Genomic DNA, 14945 nt, shown 5'->3' with positions numbered 1-14945 from the left:
TGACTGGATAAATTCATAAATAGATACATAGATTAGTAAATAGATAATAGGTAGCTTGATTTCTCTGTATTCTGTATCCAAAATATGTGGCATATCACCAATGAGCTCCTAAAATCCTCTTCTGTTGGACTCTAGCCTATATTGTTGTGGCACCTCCAGAAGTGGTGCCAACTAATAGAAGACTTTCTGACACTTGGCACTAGAATATTGGTTTGAAAACATATGGTTTTCAAACTCAAAATTCTTTTTGTTAAATAGTATTTTAATTAGCATGTAAATTAGTAGGATTCTCTATTCTTTTTCATTCATCCTTAGATTCCTTTGACTCCCTTCAGACTTCTGCTTTTCTCCTATTTCTGCTTGCACCTCACTTCTATTAAGATATTCTAGCTGAAATTTTCACCCCTTCTATTTTCATATCATAAATATCCAACTTACATCATCCCCCCAACACACACACACACACACACACACACACACACACACACACACACACACACACACATTACATAGTTCCTTTCTGGCTTCCTGCATTCACTTCAACTTAAACATGAATATCTCATATCTGAAAATTCTAAGATAGGGTCTGTCTGTCTGGGTCTACCCTGAGAGACAAAAAATACAGAATATGTTTTCCTAGTCCTATATTACCCCACATTGTGTGACAGTTTCTAGTTTCATTTATCTTACTGAAGAGCTGACAAGCTCTAAAATGAAGCATGGAGGCAAACATAAAAAAGATACTTTTCAAAGTAGTGCTGAAAAACAAACAGTAGCTTTATGCTTGATACTTGAGTATTGATTACATATTTGGAAAGGCACAGATAACTGCTAAAAGATTCCTCCTCCTTCATCATCATCTGCTGAACAGCATCTGGGAAATAGACTTTGGATGCAATTTCCTAGTATTGTCAGGTTTCCCTAGATTGTAGCAATAACTGAAAACTTAAGATGTGGGCTGGAGGTATAGCCCATTGGTACATATGTCTGCCATATGAGAACTCCCATCTTTTCTGCCAAATATGTTTAACAACTATATGCCCACTTCTCATTTCCCCCTCTGTCAGGGTTTTTTGTTTGTTTGCTTGTTTTGTTTTTGTTTAGTTTTGTTTTGTTTCTGTTAAGAAATAGGGATTTGTTCAAGCAATAATTGACTCATTGGAATGCTCCTGTGCCTAGACTCATTGCCCCAGTATCCTTAATAAATGCTTGTTATCACCTTATACCTCTGTCTTTGTATTTCCTTTGCCTATTTCTCAAAATAACCAATCTGAAGTGTACTTCATAGTTGAACCTCAGACAATGAGATTTATTCTCATTGATAAGAAGTTGTTCTATTAGTCATAGATTAAGTCAGAGGCACTTGTGGTACAAAATCCTTGCTTATTGGGTTTGTGTCATGAAATACCTTTGCAAAAAAAGTTTATTTTGCTTTATTTGCATGTAACTTTGTGTGCCACTGAAAATATTTCTTTCAAGCAATGTTCAAAACCCCACCTTTGATTTCTTGCCATGCTAAACAAACGCATAAACAAGTCAAAAATTAAGCATGGAATACTTTTATAAAACATTAAAGTTAGTTAAAGAGTAGAAAGCAAGAAGTCAATAAGTGGGAAGATGTGCTGTCTTCTTGAATGGAAAAAATTAATATTACAAAATTAGTTCTTTTATATTAACTAGCATAACTATAATAACAGATATACTATACTATAGAATAATATGTGATTCATGCAAACATATTGTCAAACAAAATTGTGCCTTGAGTTTTTTCACTTAATTGAGTCATAATACAGTATATACAGATACAAATAAAAGAGAGGTTAAGCACTGCAATGTATGAAACGAAAAATAATTTTATTAATTTGTTCATAAGGAATTAACCCATGAAAGAAACCATACCTTTATAAAATTGATATGAGTAAGAAAAAAATTTTAAAAGGTAGTTTATATAGTTTGCAAGATAGTCTACAACAATGGGATATTTACTCTGGACAATCCGCCCTAGGCAGCTGTAAACATATATCAGTACTCACAGAGAAAAACAAAGTATGTGCCTTTTAATAATGAATATGGGCTTCATCTTGTAAACTAACATAATGTTGGAAGTGATTCTCATGCTTCACTTCTTTAACAATGACAGTCTAAACTTATTCTTAAGAAATTGGTAAGACGGGCTGGAGAGATGGCTCAGTAGGTAAGAGCACAGACTGCTTTTTCAAAGGTCATGAGTTCAGATCCCAGCAACCACATTGTGGCTTACGACCACCCGTGGTGAGATCTGATGCCCCCTTCTGGTGCGTCTGAAGACAGCTGCAGTGTACTTAATTATAATAATAAATAAGTCTTTGGGCCAGAGCGAGCTGGGACTGGGTGGGCAGGGCCGACCTGAGCGAGGAGAGGTCCTAAAATAGTCAATTCCCAACAACCAGATGAGGACTCACAACTATCTGTCCAGCTACATTGTGTACTCATATACATAAAATGAATAGGTAAATCTTTTAAAAAAAAAAAATTGGTAAGCCAGGCATTAGTGGCTCATGCCTTTAATGCCAGCACTCAGGTGGTAAAGACAGGCAGATTTCTGAGTTCAGGGCCAACCTAGTCTACAGAGTGAGTTCCAGGACAGCCAGGGCTACACAGAGAAACCCTGTCTCGAAAAACCAAAAAGAAAAAAAAAAATTGGTAAGATTTGCTTAAATGTAGGTAGCTTTTAACATTTTGTGGTAGATTTTTAAAAAATTATTTTACATTTGCTATTTTAAAATTGTATTTTATTGCTTCTATGTATGTGTGTGTGTGTGTGCATCCATACATGCATGTGCACATGCATACATGCTCACACGAGTGTTTGGAAGCAGAGGTCAGCTTCCTGGACTAGGTTCTGGTCTTCTATCATGCGGATCCGAGGTATCAAACTCACGTTGTCAGCCTTAGCATCAATATCTTTCATTCACTGAGAGATCTCTGCAGGCCTCTTTCTGATTCTTTTAAATGAATCTTAAAACCCAGGGCCTTATCATTTCATAATCTTTAGCCTACTATGCATATAGCATTGAAGATCCCTACTCACAGTCTGTCATGATTTTTACACTGTCACGTTAGTGATATTTGTGTTCTGCAATGATCTTAGATATATTGTTACCCGGAGGACGACTTACTTGGTTTTTAATGTTTAAAGTGTTCATTTTTCATTTCTGTCATTATTAGTATATACTTGAATTTATCAAGTCCTACTGGCTGATGCATCATTTGAAAGTAAAACAGGTCTTGTTCAGTATACACCTTAAAACACCATATGACTTTCTGATATCATTGTGTATATATCATATGCCTCTTTTTTTTTATTTTATGGGCTGGAAATTTCATGTTCTGCATTGTTGAGTGCATGTTTTTTTCTCCTGTCTGAAGATCCTGGAATTACAACTCTGAGACTCAAAATATATTTACGAATACCTAGGCCATAAGCTTTGGCTTGTACTCTGACTAGCTCATATCCCATTTATTCTAAACTACGTTCTGCCACATGCTGCTTCCCTCTGCTCAGCTCCCATGCTTCTGATTTCCTTCATGTTCTCTGGAAAATTCCTCACCCTTCTCCTATCCCAGGATTCGGTCTCGCTACTAGATGTTCCACCTTTTAGTCTAACCTTTCGTATAGTCATAGGGGTTTTTTCCATTGATAAGTGATGTGTCCATACAACGCACAAGATATTCTCTCTACACTGTATTTTTTTATTAAAAAATTTGAAAATATTTTCCCTTTCCATTGCTATATCTCAGGATTTTGTTTCTTTTGGCTAGGTTTTTTTTTGTTTGTTTTCTTATCAAATCTATTTTTATTCTTAGGAAGTCATTCACTTATTAAATATTTAAATATGTTGCTTAATTTTAAAAGTCTCTGGAACTTTGTCTGAAATAACAAATTTAAGTAGCACATGGCTAGTTAAAGGGAAAAACATGCAAAGATTTTCTAAAAATTTATTTTACAAATTAACTATGCTTTTTATAGAAAAGCAGAATATTTAGCTCTCTGCCACATATTTAGCTCTCTGGCATTTAAAATATTTTAGTATGTCTCTTTTGGATTTAAGCTAATGTTCTTATGAAGACAGTACATATGTTTCTTATTAAAATTGTATTAAAATATACATGCTCTTGAAATATTGTACTAGTGCTATGTTTACTTTAACAATATGTGTTAAATATCTTCAATTTTCATAAGCTTATCAAGATAGAAATTAACATACTATAATATTGTTTTTTGTTAATGGGTTTCTTCTTTTTAAGCAGGAACTCATCTAAAGATTGTAGTTCATTTACTCTGATATTACATGTCAAATCTTATTAAAACCCACATTTACTACCACTTAACCCACAAACTATTCTAATGTATCTCAAACAGGTAACATCTTCATTTATTCACATAATGTTCATTTCTTCAATTTTTATCAGTCCATTATGTATTAAAATTTTATGAATTATCTATTCATTTTTCTACTCATATAGAATTTCCTGTGAGTTATAACTCACAACTATTGGTAATTTAATGTTTACATTACATGTTCTAGAATACTAGTAAATATGTTTCTAAATTATGAAGACCTTTGACAACATTTTTAATAATTCTTTGAAAAGTAACAGTTTAAAGGCTTTAGAGATATGCAAAATAATTGATGGTTACAAAATGCAGCATATAAGGTATTGGGATTCAAATATATTTGAGGAAGTAATGTCTCTTTTCTGTACATTTCTTGATATGAAACTATGATTAGTCTTTCAAAAGCAGGAAATGACAGATAATTTTATTGAAGCTGCTGCCGTTATCTTGGGAATGAATAAATGAAATGGCACAATTCTCCCACAGCTAGACTGCAGGAGTTGATTTCTCAAAGGTGGCTTCATTTGATGTCAAATTAGAGCATTCATCTGTTAGAAATCAAGACCATTTTCCACCAGATACAAAGCATTGCATCCATGTATAATTTAATCACATCATCAGTCAAAGATCCCATTAACAGGAAAAGAATTGTCAGGATTATGTCAATGAATTGTGACACTGATTCCTGAGCTGTTCCTTCTGACACTTATTGACTTGCACTTCTTAACTTTGCCATAATAGGAAAATCCCAAGTTAAATGATTCAAGGAATCCTTTTGTTATTCTTTGTGTGTTTTCAAACAAACAAACAATCAAACAAAAAAACAATTAGCATGCTTCTAGTTTTAATGAGATTTTTTCCTGTCCCACTTCTAGAATTTTAACACTACTCATGTGTCAGTTATCACGTTCTACTGCTCCATAGGTAAGAGGGCTGAACAAAAGGTCCAGGGCTCATGAACAATTGTTGCTCTTGTAGAAGACCCACGTTCAGCAGCTAGCACCTATGTAAGGCAGCTCACACCACTTGGAACTCCAACTCAAGAAGATCCAATGCTACCATCTGGACTCTGCAGGTACTCACGTGCACGTGCACACATGTACACACACATACACACACACACAGAGTGTGAGAGAGAGAAAGAGATGAATATACAACAAAATCCATCTTTTTAAAGAAAAAAGTTGTATGTGAAAAAGAGAAAGGAAGGGGAAGAAAAAATATGAGTAATTAAAGGTCCATTCCAAATCTGTCAAATCAAAAAATTCAGAAAGGACAAAACCCAAAGTGTGTGTCCATTGCACTGAAATTAAGCTTTCCAAAAAAGAAAAAAAAAAGTAATTGTAAGGTTTTTAAATAAGTTTGCAGCTTATGTGGAAGATCTGAGAACTTTAGTGAATGACTCACTATTCTAAACACTGGCACTGTCACACTGTAATTCAGAGTCATTTTCTTAGAACGTTATTTTGTTGTTTTTTGTTTGTTTGTTTGTTTGTACATTGTCCTCTTCTTCAAACTGCAGATGGTTCATATTTCAAAGTCAATCAGACTCCATAAAACACCTCATGAAGGTGTTAAACTTAATAAACAATATTAAGTTTTTGGCAAGTCCAATATCACAGAGAATGAGAGCCTGTCTCAACAGGAAAGAAAGGAAACAACAACAAAGACAGCTAGAATAAGGTCCAAGGCAAGAACTTAAGGAAGATGACAGGAAGACCTGGGAAGGATTTAAGTTATTGGCATGAAAATCCATTGGATACTCCGGAAAATATGGATTCATTGTCTTTGGTTCCTCCAGACATAGTATTCTAACATGGGTTCCATGAAAATACAGAATAATGTTATGATGTTTTAATCAATTCAAACTGTTTTATTGAGGATTATGACAAAAGTGAGACTTTTTACTTAAATGTGATTAAATGTCACCTTTAAGGTACTTTAAAGATGAATGAGCATACAGCTTATTTATAAACATTGTGCTTATATATTCAGTTCCCTTCATTCATAAGGTCCCTTGAAATAAAAAGATGAGTTAAAAGTGAAAGAAGCCTGCCTTCTGTGAAAAAAAATGTATATTGAAATGAATTTCAAATAATCAGATAAGAGGTCATTGATAAAAAGAACTGAGGAGCTAGTAGTGAGAAACCTATGAAGTGAATGCAGCCATCCAGAAGAAACAAGAAAAAACAAAACTCAGAAATGAAAAGCAAGTAGCATAAAATGATAAAAGCAAACAAGCTCACAGGAGAAGATTCCCCTTCAGACTGGGAGGATTCTCAGTTAAATGAGAAACCTGGCCATATTTGGTGGTCAAAATTTAATCTGTATGGGTGTCTCAGTGCAAAAATAAAGACCTATTGTAGGGGTTCTGTATATGATCAAGAATCATATGTATGAGCCAATTTATCAAGTATAGAGCAAACTGTGGTAAAAGATAAAGAGCTACACACATTCATACATAGCAAAACATCATCAAACAAGCAACTGAGTACATCCAGCAAAAACTGACTGCAAAGCCCTTTGAAAGCAGCCAGCTCAAGTTGCCTGTTGACTCTTAAGCAGAACAGAGGTCCAGATGAAGTCTCCAAATAAAAGACCAAGCAAGATCGTGATGGAGAGAAGTCACCATACCAAGAACTTGCCAACACTGAAAAGAAATGTGCTGGGAAGCCCCCTTAAGGCAGCCAGGTAGTTTTTATGATCGACAGAGTCTCATACGGACCACAGTGTCCCCTAAAGTGAGGTTTCCAAACAAAGGAACAAATAACAAAGGATTGGATGCACCCAACATGTAGCAGAAATAAACTGCTACATGAGTCGAGCAGTAAGAGTCAGTAAGTTAGAGTTCTGGACTAAGCCTCCTTGAATGGCCTCCCCATACTGAAGTCTAGTCTCTTTTTTCCTATGACAGGCACCTTTATATCACGGATAAATAAGAATAACATTGTTTGGAAGTAGTTTTCCTTTTCTGTGTCCTGAAGGGCATGTTTTTATCTTTAGGCTGCACTGCTTTTCTCCCCCTTCAGAATGTCACGGAGTTATCGAGGCAGCCCATCTAGACAAGGATCAGGGGACACTTGGTATAAACATACTTGTTGCAAAAAAGCTTCCAGAGCAGCAATCAGTGAGCTCAAACAAAACATGACATTTGATCAAAATAATGTACATTCTAAATGGTCTCTGCTTAGAACCTGTTTTGGAAATCAGAGCTGAGATGTTCTCTCCCATGATTTCCTTTCTACCACTAATACTGAAGGCAACCATTCTACATGCTCTGCTTGTAAACTCTACTATGCTCTCCTTGTCAGTGCATCCTATGCAACTGACTGCTGTGCCCGGCATGGCCCTGGTGGAAGCAGAGTGACTTGGTTCCTGCCCCTGGGACAGGGCCCCTAGTGTGAGCCTCCATGTGTGTATATGGCTATTGTGAGCATAAGGCTTGTTTGTGTAATAATGTTCACATTTCATAATGACTCCATGATAGTCACCGTGAGTTCAGGAGCTGAAGGTATAGCTAATATCTCAACAAAATGGTAAAACTTGAAATCTTTAGGACAGCCCTTGAGGCTATAGGAAAGAGCTCTAAATAAATTAGTTCAAAATATATAATTTCTCAACTATGAATAAAATAAGGATGCAAAAAATTAGCTATATGAGGGGCTACATGAATCTAAAGAAATAAAGGCAACTACACTATGAGCCAGCTTGTCAGAAAGATACAAAGGCAGGTAGATTTCTGACTGTAAAGGCAGCCTAGGACAGAGCAAGTAGGTTAGGCCCAGGTGTGGTAGAAATAGTAATTTCAGGGTAGAGTCCTACCCAACTACTTTATTGTCTGTGTTTAACAAAGACAAACTGATCTCTGAAGTCTTTTGCAATGTTAAGAAAAACTTTATGGTTTCTGTCTCTTAAGAATCAAAGAGGGCTGGGGTTAAGGGATGCTGATTTATGAGATAATCAAAAGGAAACCTGGAGTAAATGACTGGATTGATATGTAAAATAAAAGACTGGACCTGTGTTCTGCAGAAGAGCCATCCAGAGAATTTTTTAGCATAAAAAGAAAGAACTGCTTGTAGAATTGATAGACACAGAGACAGAAACAGAGACAGACAAACAAGCAGAAACACACACACACACACACACACACACAAGCAAGCCATGGACACAGATCAGAATAGCAAGCAGAACACAGGTGCCAGCTTGGGTCTGTGAGTTGACATCGAATTGTTCTTTCCTGTGATATCCCTTTTCTAGGAACCCTTTTCCATGCCAAGATGGTCCTTGGCAATTGACACCAGAGAAAACAAAATGGCCAAAATGCAAATGCCTTCCAATTCTACTGATGTCCCTCTGAAAAAGATCATTGTGAAAATTCAATTGCCGTTACTATCTATATAAAGCCTGCTTAATTCAGTTAGTAGAGGGAAATACAAACTGTACATATTTTCTTGTTTGCTTGTTCATTTATTTATGCATATTTTTGCGGTACTGACAACTGAGTCTAGATTCTTTATGCTAGGTAAGCAAGCACTCTGCTGCTTAGATGTACCCCATGTTGTGTTTTATTTAAAAAAAGAAAAAAGCCAGGATATGTTTTTTTTTTCTCTGTGTTGGAAATGGTCAGATTCTGTTTGTTTGTTTGTTTTAAGATTTATTTATTTATTTATTTATTCATTATTTAATGTGTATGAGTACACTGTAGCTGTATAGATGGCCGTGAACCATCATGTGTGTGGCTGCTGTTGAACTCAGGACCTCTGCGGGCCCTGATCGCTCTGGCCCCGCTCGCGTAATTTACTGCAGCTGTCTTCAGACGTACCAGAGGAGGGTGTCCAATCTCATTACTGGTGGTTGTGAGCCACCATGTGGTTGCTGGGATCCGAACTCAGGACCTTCGGAAGAGCAGTCACTTCTCTTACCCGCTGAGCCATCTCGCCAGCCCCAGGATATGTTTAATAGAGCAAAATATGATGAGGTATGGGAGGGGTGCCTCCACAGGCCCATGTGGAGGCATCCCTTCCTCCTGAGGTTATCAGCCATAAACTGGGTATGGTATAGTATAGAGTTTATTTAGGGCATGGGAAGAGGAGTTGAGAAGGGAAAAGACCAGTGTAAGACCCTTAGCTTACTGGAGACCCTCTGAGTGAATCATATGGGGCCTGATCGATGCAAAAAGCATGAGGATTTTTAATGTTCCAGTGCACTAGGGCCATCCCAGACCCTAAGGAGAGGTGGTGACCCCACATAGCTTATTCACTGAGCTTTTATACAATTTTCAGGGCAACAGCCATTAGACACAATGTGATTGGCAAAACAGTGTGGCTTTTAAAACTGATTAGTCTTCAGGGAATGAGGTGGCAAGGACTTCCCTTGCCTGAAGGTGGGCAAAGGTCCACCCTTCGGAATGTGTGCCCACCTGCAGGTTGGTTCTCACCCTGTGATCTGAGGAATGTTAATTAGCCTTTCCCTTCTGGAGAGTTCCACCACCTTCCCAAAGTTCCTGAGCTTATGTTTTTAAGGAAATTCCTGGCTTCCCAGTGTTTTTCTGAGATGTCCTTGTTTACTTGGATCTTACAGTAGAGAGAGAGAGAGAGAGAGAGAGAGAGAGAGAGAGAGAGAGAGAGAGAGAGAGAGACAGAGACAGAGACAGAGACAGAGACAGAGAGACGAGACAGGGACAGAGAGAGACAGCACCATTTGTTGAAGATGCTTTCTTTTATCCATTGTATGGTTTTGCCTTCTTTGTCAAAAATCAAGTGCCCATAGGTATGAAGTTTCATCTCAGGGTCTTTGATTTAATTCCATTAATAATCCTGTCTGAATGAGGATGACAATCAGATATAGAGAGAGGAGGAATGGGAGAGGGCTGGTAGAAATTAGTGAGGGGTGTGTGTGTAGTAATATATATGTAAATATTATATATTAATAGATAAATATATTAATATATATCTATAAATATATAAATAATATTAACATAGAATAATATGTTATATAATTTATATAAATATTTTATATATTATATTTAAATAATAATATAATATATAATAAATCTATATATTTATTATATAAATCTATATATTATATTAAATTTCCTGGCACATGGTTTCTACTTTCCTTAGACCATTTATCCTCCTGGATGAAAGACATACACAGCCTTTATATTTTTAAACATGCTTTATGAAGTACAATAGCTGGGCAACTGCCTACCCTCCACACTTTTAGAATCTATTACCCTATCGATAATCCCAGTAATTATTTACTGTTTCATCTGGATGGCTCTTAGCTTCAATTAGCGAGCCCAAGGGACACATTTTCTTTATTCCTACCACACAGAGTCTCTCTCTCTCTCTCTCTCTCTCTCTCTCTCTCTCTCTCTTTCTGTCCTGTATATTATTCTCTTTCATTACAGCTCCTTTCTTTCCTCCCCTCTGCTCCTTCTTCTAAGCCCTCCAAAACTCAACCCCACTTACTTCTCTTCTCCTCAGCTATTGACTATTGATATCTTTATTCACCAATCACAATCAACTGGGGGATGGGTCACTCTGTCTTACATGCTTGGGGCAAACAGCCTTGGGCCCCAAATTAGCATTGGAATACAAGCAGCATAAGGCCTATCCACTACATGGGTGGGGTTAAGGGTGGGGGCTTGTCTGGTGACTAGCAGGAGGCCTGGGACAGGAGAGAATAAGAGGAGTCTGTAGGTATGATCCAGTCTGAGATTCCTACCAGAGGGTCATATAAAGACTGAAGTGGCCACCTCTAATAGCTAGGCAGGACTTCCAGAGGAAGGATGGGGACATCATTCAATCACAAAACTTTCAATCCAAAATTTGGAGGGGGGGGATAAAGAAGGAGCAGAGACTGAGGGAACAGCCAACCAACGACTGCCCCAACTCGAGACCCACCTCTTGTGAGAGAGTCAACCCCTAACACTATTAGTGATGGTCTTCTATGCTTGCAGATAGGAATGTAGCATAACTGTCTCCTGAGAGGCTTCATCCAGCAGCAGATGAAGACCTACAGCCATACATCAGGCAAAGCCTAGAAGTCTTATGGAAGAGTGAGGAGAGACATGAGCCAGTCAGAGGGGTCAAGTTTACCTCAAGAAGAAAAATAAAGGAAAAAAAGGGGGGGGGGTGGTAAAAAAAGAATAATAGTAAATGTAGCATCAGATATCTGTATATCTGAGATATCGAAAAGTTTTTGAAGAATAGAGTAGAATAATCAGAAAATTCCTTAATTATTAGTTTAGAAAAGAATCTATGGTCTGCAAAAGTAAACTCAAGACAAATATAATCAAAAGTTTATTTACTGATACACAGAGAAAACAAGAAAGCATAAACAGGATAATGGTGAGATTGGATTCCTACATGAACCAAAATAACTAAAAACCTAAACAGAAACAAAATAGTTGAAAATCAGGGTATTTTGTTTTTAAATCTTCATTATAAGAGTTTGGGAATCACAGAGTACATACTATGAACATAGTAAATAATCCAGAGTTTATCAATAGAATTAATTTGAAATGTTTTAAAGTTTATTATGCTAAGTTTGACTATCATTAGATCAAGCCACTTATATGTCTTAGCCTCTTAAGCGTTGTTGATGGGTCTGCTTATCTTCACTAACAACTTAAGATCTAGAGGTTAGCAGCCTCTGACTGTCTATGAGCATTGCTCATAGTGTGAGAAGAAGGGGCTCTAGGTTCAATTGAATCTTCAACCTTGGAGCTATCTACTAGGTAGAACTTCTCCAAGCATATAAAAAAATGGATCTTTGAAGATAATAATTTAATAAAAATGTCTCTTTAATAAAGTAACACTTAAGTCTAAATCTTATAGTAATGTTAAAGATTTATAATCCATATAGCTACTCATTTTAATTAAAAAGTAAAATTGATGATAAAAAGTAGCCATAGCATTAAAAGGCATTATTCAAATGATATAATTACACTCAATATGTAATGTTAGAGTAAAATCAGTTAACTATAATTTAGCTTGTAGTTATCAGAAAAATATCATTTAAAATATATTATATTAAATTTTCATGTATATATGGGTAAATATGTATATAAATTCCTGCCTTAAATAATAAAAGTTTGAATACATCAATTTAGAATTTTTTAGATTAAATTACTGAGAATTACTGAATACTTTGAGGAAAAGGGAGTTTAGTCATGTAGATACTAGTTATAAGTAGGTATAATCATTCAAAAGGCAAATTTAGAAATGATAAAAATAGTTCCTTTATATAGACTCATCGTGATTTAGCTTAAGCTTAAATGCTACAAAAGCAGCTTGGATAAACACAGGCATTCAGTAGGAAATGATAGTGGTATATTGAAATCAGTGGGTGTAGACGACTTCCTCCAAATGCAAGGGGTGGGGATATATTAACACACAGGACTCATGCCTTCCTTACTGCTCAGTCAAGTCTTTGCTGCTCATGATTATGAATAGTTCACATATACACTTCATACATCCTCTCTATGTGCTATGTGACTTGTATGGCTCTCTTTTTAACTTGAAAATTTATCCAGATGAAAAGGAATGCATAGTTATTTCAGTTGTTAAAATTTGTTACAAGATTTTTTTTAAAAAGTAGCAGAGTAAAGAGAATGTATTTTGTGGAATGACTTTTCTATGCAGAATGTGGAAGAACTGCTGCTTCAGAGAGCTAGTGATCAGGAAAAGGACCAGGTATCTGAGAACATTCCAGGCCCTCAGGTTCCTGGGCCAACTGGGAGTCAGCTAATGGAAAAAGTAGAGTGTGAGGAATGAATCAGAAATGAGGACCACATGACTTGGGCCTTTTGTGTCTTGAATGGATATCAACTTTAATGCAGAATGAGACTTAGAGCAGAGGGAATGGATAACTTGTCATCTGCTGGATAGAATGTTACCCTACCCAATCTATTGCTAATTGAGTAGTTATAGGACGTCATATTTCCAGGTAACCCACTGTTTTAACATTGCTGCTGGAAAGCAACACCTCTGCAGTTCCAATCTGATGCTGAAGTCCTGGAAGTTTCCTGGAGAGCAGCTGGTGTTCAGTTAATGTTAGATCCTGAAGAAGTTGTATTTAATGCAGGCCGCAGCAACAGAATAGCTGAACTTGCCTGCAATACTGAGTCATCAGCAAACAGACAAATAAGCCAAGTTTTCTTCTTCGATGTCCATTCATGTGGGTTGCCACAAGAAGATGTGGTCCAGATTTAGGGTTGAACTTCCTCTTTCAAATAATCTGATTGAGAAAAATTTTCTCCCAGCAGTAGCAGAAACTACAGTTTTAGTTGATTCCATACATAGTAATGTTGAACAACCAGGAATAGGCATCACAATTATGCAGAACCAAGTATTCTCATGCAGTATTGACTAAGTTTATTGTAAAATAATTTTTAAGAAATATTAGAAAAAAATTCCATTTTATAGAAATCTGCTCTGTCCATCAGAAGTCAACTGGCAGAAACAAGATCCTCCATTATAATTCAGCAGTGTAACTCTGTGTAGATATCACAAAGAAAAAGATGGATGCATGTGAAAAGAAAATGCCTAACTTGAATTTTAAAAGGTATCAAGGAGAATTAAGAAAAAGGAAGTGGCACAATTTAGTCTGGAAGGAGAGGTAGAAGGGATCATGCAGATGAACAATGAAAGGCATGGAGACATCCACAGGAGCATAATAGGGTTCTTAAGCTGGCCTAGGGGACATGGCATTTTGTGAACTTTTCTAAAGAATTAATTTGCACCACAAATACCACATGCATAAAAAAGAAACAAACAAGCAGTAAAGGCTTAAATTAAAACATGTATGCCAAGTTTAAATTTTATTTTCAGTACCTTTGAAAATATTTTTCTCATAAATAGCTCTGCTGATTTTGAAGATAACAAGGCATTGATGAGCAATGCCTGCATGTCTCAAGCAAGTTGTCAATGCTCAACATAGTATTTAAAATGGTCACCCAGTCAGAACCACCTGCTCATTAAAGTATCTACTTGAAAAGCAAGGTACTTGCAGCTCATGCATTTATTGATGCCTTGTAAATTTGTTTAGCATTAAAATCTCCCTATCAAGATGACAGTTGTCCTTCACCTTTCCTCTTTCCAGTCCTTTCTAGAAACAGTAGAGGGAAGTTTCTTTTTCAATCTTAAATTCAGCTTTGATCTATAAAAGCCAATTAAGGCAGGACAAAAGATAAATAATGTAGAGTATACAGAAATCAAACAAGCATTTTCCCTCAAGAAAGCTCTGCTATATTTATTCACAAGAACAGCAAGAAGTTAATTTTATGACTCCTATGGAGTCACTCTGAAAAAAAAAAGAACTGATATATTAAACATTAATTTATTACAACAAAGGAATTGTATCAGCTAAATTTTCATGATTTTAAGATTCTGGCTTAATTACTGGACCATGCATTAAGTAATTAGCAAAATTGAAAGCTTAAAGTAATGAAGGTAGGCCAACCACTAAGTGTGTAGGTACTGATTAAAACAGCCTACAAAGAACTCAAGAAGTTAGACACCAGAGAACCAAATAACCCTATTAAAAAATGGGGTACAGA

The sequence above is a fragment of the Mastomys coucha genome, unplaced genomic scaffold (assembly GCF_008632895.1).
Source record: "Mastomys coucha isolate ucsf_1 unplaced genomic scaffold, UCSF_Mcou_1 pScaffold9, whole genome shotgun sequence".
In the NCBI taxonomy this organism is placed as follows: domain Eukaryota; kingdom Metazoa; phylum Chordata; class Mammalia; order Rodentia; family Muridae; genus Mastomys; species Mastomys coucha.
This window is presented reverse-complemented; position numbering follows the sequence as displayed.